The sequence below is a fragment of the Onychomys torridus genome, chromosome 8 (assembly GCF_903995425.1).
Source record: "Onychomys torridus chromosome 8, mOncTor1.1, whole genome shotgun sequence".
NCBI classification, from domain to species: domain Eukaryota; kingdom Metazoa; phylum Chordata; class Mammalia; order Rodentia; family Cricetidae; genus Onychomys; species Onychomys torridus.
Window position 1 is genome coordinate 42919015 of NC_050450.1, and position 6000 is coordinate 42925014.

At 48.5% G+C, this 6000-nt stretch overlaps 1 protein-coding gene across 2 annotated transcripts in view; it reads right to left on the minus strand.

Moving 5' to 3' along the window:
- Cdc42se2 (CDC42 small effector 2) overlaps window positions 1-5061 on the minus strand; it is a 77417-nt gene extending 72356 nt beyond the window's left edge. For both annotated transcript variants that reach the window (XM_036197682.1, XM_036197681.1), the window contains exon 1: window positions 4907-5061. The gene's annotated coding sequence lies outside the window, so the exon portion shown is untranslated. The remainder of the gene's footprint in view (window positions 1-4906) is intronic.
- Window positions 5062-6000: the final 939 nt, after the last annotated feature.

A 6000-nucleotide genomic window follows, 5' to 3' on the forward strand; every position in this document is an offset into this window, starting at 1 on the left:
TAGAGTGTACTTTAAGAAAAAGCCAGACACTACGGCATTCTACAGACCAAAGACTATGTGGTGTATATCCTCATATAACTCTTCCTACAACAAACAGGACATTTTAATAACTGTCAGGGCTGGAGAGATGGCTCAGCAATTAAGAGCACAGATTGCTTTTGCAGAGGAACCAAGTCTGGTCCCTAGCACCCACATCTGGTGGCTCACAACTACCTGTAACTCCAGAGGATTCCATTCCCTCCTCTGGCCTCTACAGGCACTTACTTTCACTAATGTCCACATATTCACACCTACACACATAAATACATACAATTAAAAATAAAAACAGAGACAGTGAGAGTACTGAGCACCTTTAACCTCAGCACTCACGAGGCAGAGGCAGGCGGATCTCTTAAGTTCAAAGCCAGCCTGGTCTACAGAGCGAGTTCCCAGAACAGCCAGGTCTACAGAGAGAAACTCTGTCTCTAAATAAATAAATAGGAAAAAATTTAAGAAAAAAAACAGAAATCTTAATTTTTATTTATTTATTTATTTTTAAGAAAAGAGAAACTAGGTGCTGGGAAGATGGCTCAGCTGTTTAGAACACCAGTTGGTCCTGTGGAGAATCTGGGTTCAGTTCCCAGCATTTACATGGTGGCTTGGCTAACGACCATCCGTAACTCCAGTTCAAGGGAATCTGACACCCCCTCTAACCTCCATGGGCACCAGACATAAATATAGTATGCATACATACATGCAGGCAAAACATTCTTACATCTAAAATAAAATCCAAAAAACAATTTTTAAAAGAGAAAGAGAGGGGCTGAAGAGATAGCTCAGCATCTAAGAGCACGGGCTGCTCTTCCAGAGGTCCTGAATTAAATTCCCAGCAACCACATGGTGGCTCACAACCACCTGTAATAGGATTTGATGCCTCTGGCATGCAGGAGTATATGCAAATAAAGCACCCATACATATAAAATACACGAATTTTTTTTTTTTTTTTTTTGGTTTTTCAAGACAAGGTTTCTCTGTAGCTTTGTAGACCAGGCTGGCCTCGAACTCACAGAGATCCACCGGCCTCTGCCTACCGAGTGCTGGGATTACAGGCATGCACCACCACAACCTGGCGAATAAATTTTTTTAATCTTTTTTCTTTTTTTTAAAGAAACTATCATGACTCTCTACCAATAAGATGTAATCTTTTTTCTTTTTTTTTAAAGAAACTATCATGACTCTCTACCAATAAGATGTGTGGGGTTACTTGTATTACTCCTAGAAAGAAATACTGAAAATGCAATCTCTACATATCTAAAATCAAAACATTCTAATCAAATGTACTCTTCCCCTTATTGTTGCTAGGAACAGCCATAAAAAGTCAAATCTTTTGATCAGAAAGTCGTAATGTGGCACCTACTTTCACTGTTTTTAAACTATACATGAAAACGAGTGGGGGCTGCAACTGAGGTGGCACACGTGAGGCTCTGGCTCAATCTCACCCAAAAACAGCCACAACAAGAGACAACAGAAACTCTACATTCACAATAAATGCAATGCTACTCCTCTCCACCTCCTTCTTCCTGAGGCAATGTGGCAGGGCACCGAGGCCCGATCTTTTACACAGTGCTGAGGGACTAAAGCCAGGGCTTCATGGATGCTAGAAAACCACTCTACCCACTGGGTTACAACACCCATCTTAAGTCTTCACCATCTGGGTTGGTTTTTGGAAGGGGTTGTTTTTTTTTTGTTTTTTGAGGGGGCTGTTTTGTTTTGTTGGTGAGTTTTGTTTTGAAATAGGGTCTCATGTAGCTTAGGCTGAACTAGAACTTGACAAGCAGTCAAGGATAACTTTTACCTTCTTGCTCCTCCTGCCTCTAGCTCCACCTCTTCAGTGCTACAATTACAGGCACATACGTCAATGTATGCAGTGCTGAGGCTCAAGCTCCAGGCCTCATGCCATGTCACACACACACTACTAGCAGCTAAGTGACATCCTCAGCCCACATCCTTTGCTGTTGCTCTTCCTCCCCGACTCATCCCCGACTCTGTTCTGTAGCTCTCACTGGCCTGGAACGCGCTCTGTAGACCAGGCTGGCCTTGAACTTAGAGATCCACCTGCCTCTGCCTCCCAAGGGCTAAGATGAAAGGTTCACACCACAGCGCCAGGTGGTGGTGGTGGTGGTGGTGTGGTGGTGGTGGTGGTGGTGGTGGTGGTGGTGCAGCACACCTTTAATTCCAGTGCTTGGGAGGAAGAGGCAGAAGGATCTCTGTGAGTTCGAGGCCAGCCTAGTCTACAGAGCAAGTTCCAGGACAACCAGAGCTGTTACACAGAGAAACCCTGTCTCAAAAAAAGGAGGGGGGGGGGTAACACACCACAATGCTCTACCTAGCCCACACCCTCATTTTAATAAGCAATTTTACCATAGTTGTCATACTAACAAGAAAGTCCAAACAGCACCATATACTATACTAATAATCCTTCTCTTGTCAGCACTACCTGGTCAACTGTATATTGTTTTTACTCGACAAACAAGGAGCCAAAACAAAACTGCTGAAGAGGTACTTTATTTAAGACATTTCTTTCTTTCTACCCATCCACCCCTTCTTTTGCAACACTGAAGATGGTACCCAGAGCCTGGTACACGCATGCTAGGCAAGTGTACTACCATAAGTCGCATCCCCAGCTCTGTTAAAAATGAAATAAAATAAAATGGCTAAAATATCCAAAACAAAAGATAGCTACTAATTTATCTTCCAGGGTTTTGTTTGTTTGGTTTGGTTTGGTTTGAGTCACATATAGCTCAAGCTGGCCTCAAGTTTGCTAAATAAGTCAAAGATGGCCTTGAACTCATGATCTGTCTCATGTCCAGTCTCACAGGTGCTGGCATTAAGGCTCAAACTATCACACCATATGGTGCTGGTGACTGAAGGAGGGGCTTCATAACAGCTAACCCATATTCCCTGCCTGTCTTTGGGGATTTTTTAATGACTGTTTTGTAATTTGTGTCTATATGTCAACAATATTCAGGTGCCCCATGAAGACCAGAAGAGGGCGTCATATACCCTGGAGATGATGTTACAGATGGTTGTGAGCCATCTAGTGTGGTGTTGGGGACTTCAAACTTCTAGAAGAGCAGCAAGTACAGTTTAACACTGAGTGGGGAAATTTTGGAGCTCAGGCTGACCTGGAATTCAGGAAGATACACTTGCCTCTGTCTCCTTAGAGCTGAGACTAAAGGCCTGCAACGCCGCCACCACCACCTAGGGTGTGTGTGTGTGTATATAAATGTTACTACAAAGATTCTTACTGAAACACATCTGAAACCACACTCTCAATAAAAACACTGCATCAAAATCTAATTCGGGGGAGAATGAAACCATGGTTGAAACCATTATTCCTGCCACTTTCAAATCTATACGGATTTTTATTAAGCTGAGAAATGAAACTATAACCCAGTAGTCTTAGCCTTAAAGAGTTACTTATTAACTTTTAAGTAGACGACTATGAATTCACAGTTCCTGAAGTTCACCAGCCATCTTTCCTAAATGAAGTGGTTCTGGGATTTGAGGCAGTCCTCATTTGCTCACGGATACCACAGAATGAACTCCATGCTCAAGCTTAAGAGAGAAATCATTTTGGGCTTTGTCCCTTCCACAAACAGCACCCAACACCAGTCTCTGAGCTTAATACGTGTTTAATGAGTATGCTGAGTAGGCGGTGATGTTTAATCACCAGGAAGACATTAGGTCCCTTCCCCTAAAGTCCAGAGCTCTCTCTGGCTCATACAGATTCTTAAGACCATACCACAGTCCCTCAAAAGCACATACACTTCTTTATTCCTACAAAATAGAAAGCTAAACTTCAAAATACACCCCAAACACCTTTATAGTCGCCATTATTTCAAAGATGAGAAATAAGGCCTGTTAAGAAATAGAAAACTCTAAACCAACTTCTCTCAAAATTCCACATCTCAAGCGTGCTGTCTACAGAGCTGGCGATAATGACTGAAAAAGTTATCAATAGTTTACATGGAGTGGGGGACACTAACAGTCCTTCATCTGAGTCAAGAGAGTATGTGCTTAATCATACTCAGCTCTACGGCTGGTGTTTCGAGATTCATTCACTGCACCAGTATTTTACCGAGCACGTATTTATACGCTAGGTCCTTTAACAAAGCATTTACTTTTTTTCTTTTTTTCTTTGTGGCGGGCGAGGGTACCGGGGATTGAACCACTCAGGGCCTCTTGCGAGCAAGGCAAAGTTCTCTACCACTGAGCTCGACTCCCGCCCTGCCCCAGAACGTTTCAATGCCCAGCTCTCTGCACATCACCACCAAAGTCCTCCACGAAAGGTTATCAGCTGCAATCACTGCAGCTGAAGAGGAATTCCCGGGGTTACGCGAAATCAGCCGGCCAGGGGCTGCTCCTCAGCTCGGAACGCGACGTCAGCGAGCCGCTACCTACCACACCCGTTAGTAATGCTCACCACCGCGGCTGCGAGCTCCCGGTGCAACAACCTGTAAGAGTCGCCCGAGCGACTGCGAGCCGGCGACCCGGCTTCCTCTCCCGGGGTCCCGGGCAGGCCGGGCGGGAGTCGGGGTCCGGGAGCCTGGCCGCTCCGCGCCGGTCCAGACTGGCGGGGCTGCGGGCTGGGGGAGGGGTCCGCAGCGCCTCCCGCGCCTCGAGGGTACAGGCTACGGTGGAAGCCGGCCTCACAGAGAATGAAGAGCACCACACGCCGGTCCTCGCGTGAGGACCTCGCCCAGACCTGGAAAATGGAGCCGCCGCCGCCGCCGCAGCCGCAGCCTCAGCCCGCAGCCCCAATCCGCAGCGCGGCGAGGCCCGGGCCGCGCTCACCCTCAGCCTTCTGGACGGCGGCTCTGCACTTGGCGCCGCGGGGCCACCGTGGGGCCCTCTCCACACTCACCCGTCGCCTTTGTCTGGGCTTCCAGCTCCGGCCGCGCGGCTCCGAGCGCCGGCTCCGGTGTTTCTAGGGTCTCCGCACACCCGCAGCTGCGCTCCCTGCTCCGGGCTCCGCCCTCCCGCTCAGGCTCGCGCGCGCAGAGGCGGAGCCACGGGCGGTGTGTACGGCTGCGCGGCCACGCCCCCAGCGCGAGGACACGCCCTGTCCCCCCCAGTGGGCGGGCTGGCCGCTGCGAGGCCCCGCCCAGTGAGGGAGCGGTGAGACCCCCACCCCTCCCCGGGGACGTCAGGCGCGTGCGGAGTGACCCGCAGCGTGGGCGGGGAGGGGAGGGGAGGGGAGAGGGAGGAAGGGAGAGGGGGTGATGGAGACCTCGGCCGCGCGCCGCAGCCCCTTCCCAACCAGATCCGGCAAATGGACGCGCCAGGGCAGACCAGGGCGCTGCCCGGGCAAAGCTGGCCAGCACCAGGTGTCTCTCAGCTGGTAGCAGTTGAGAACTATTTGCCTCAAACCCTCGGTCACATTATTTTTAAGGAATCAGAATCACTGACTCACTGGCCGGCATAGAGCCAAAAACATCTACCCGGCATTTGAAATGTGTGCGAAGTGTCCAGTGCGTCTCTGTGACTTCTTGTGGGGTCGTTTTTTGGTTTTGTTTTGTTGTTTGAAACAGGGTCTCTTTGTAGCCCCGAATGGCGTAAGACTCACTATGTAGCTAAGGCTGGCCTGGATCCTCTAGTGATCCTCCTGCATCCACCTCCCAAATGCTGGGATTACAAGTGTGTGTCACACACCTAAGGTCTTTTGGGGTAGAATCCTGGATGACCTGGAATTCACAGGAGTCCTCCTGCCTCAGCTACCACATTCTGTTTTATGACTACATTAGCTGTACACTTTATGTACCGAGAAGCATTTGACGGCACATATTCAGAAATGGAGCTAGCTGCCCATCGCAATGTATACTCACTTTCTAGCAGTTCAGTTCTCAAACTGGAGTATTCCTTGATTCCTCTCGTTCTCGTCATCCATTCCGTCAGTAAGAGCAGTTGGTAAGGTTCCACATTCAAAATAAACCAAAATCAGACAACTTTTCGCCTACA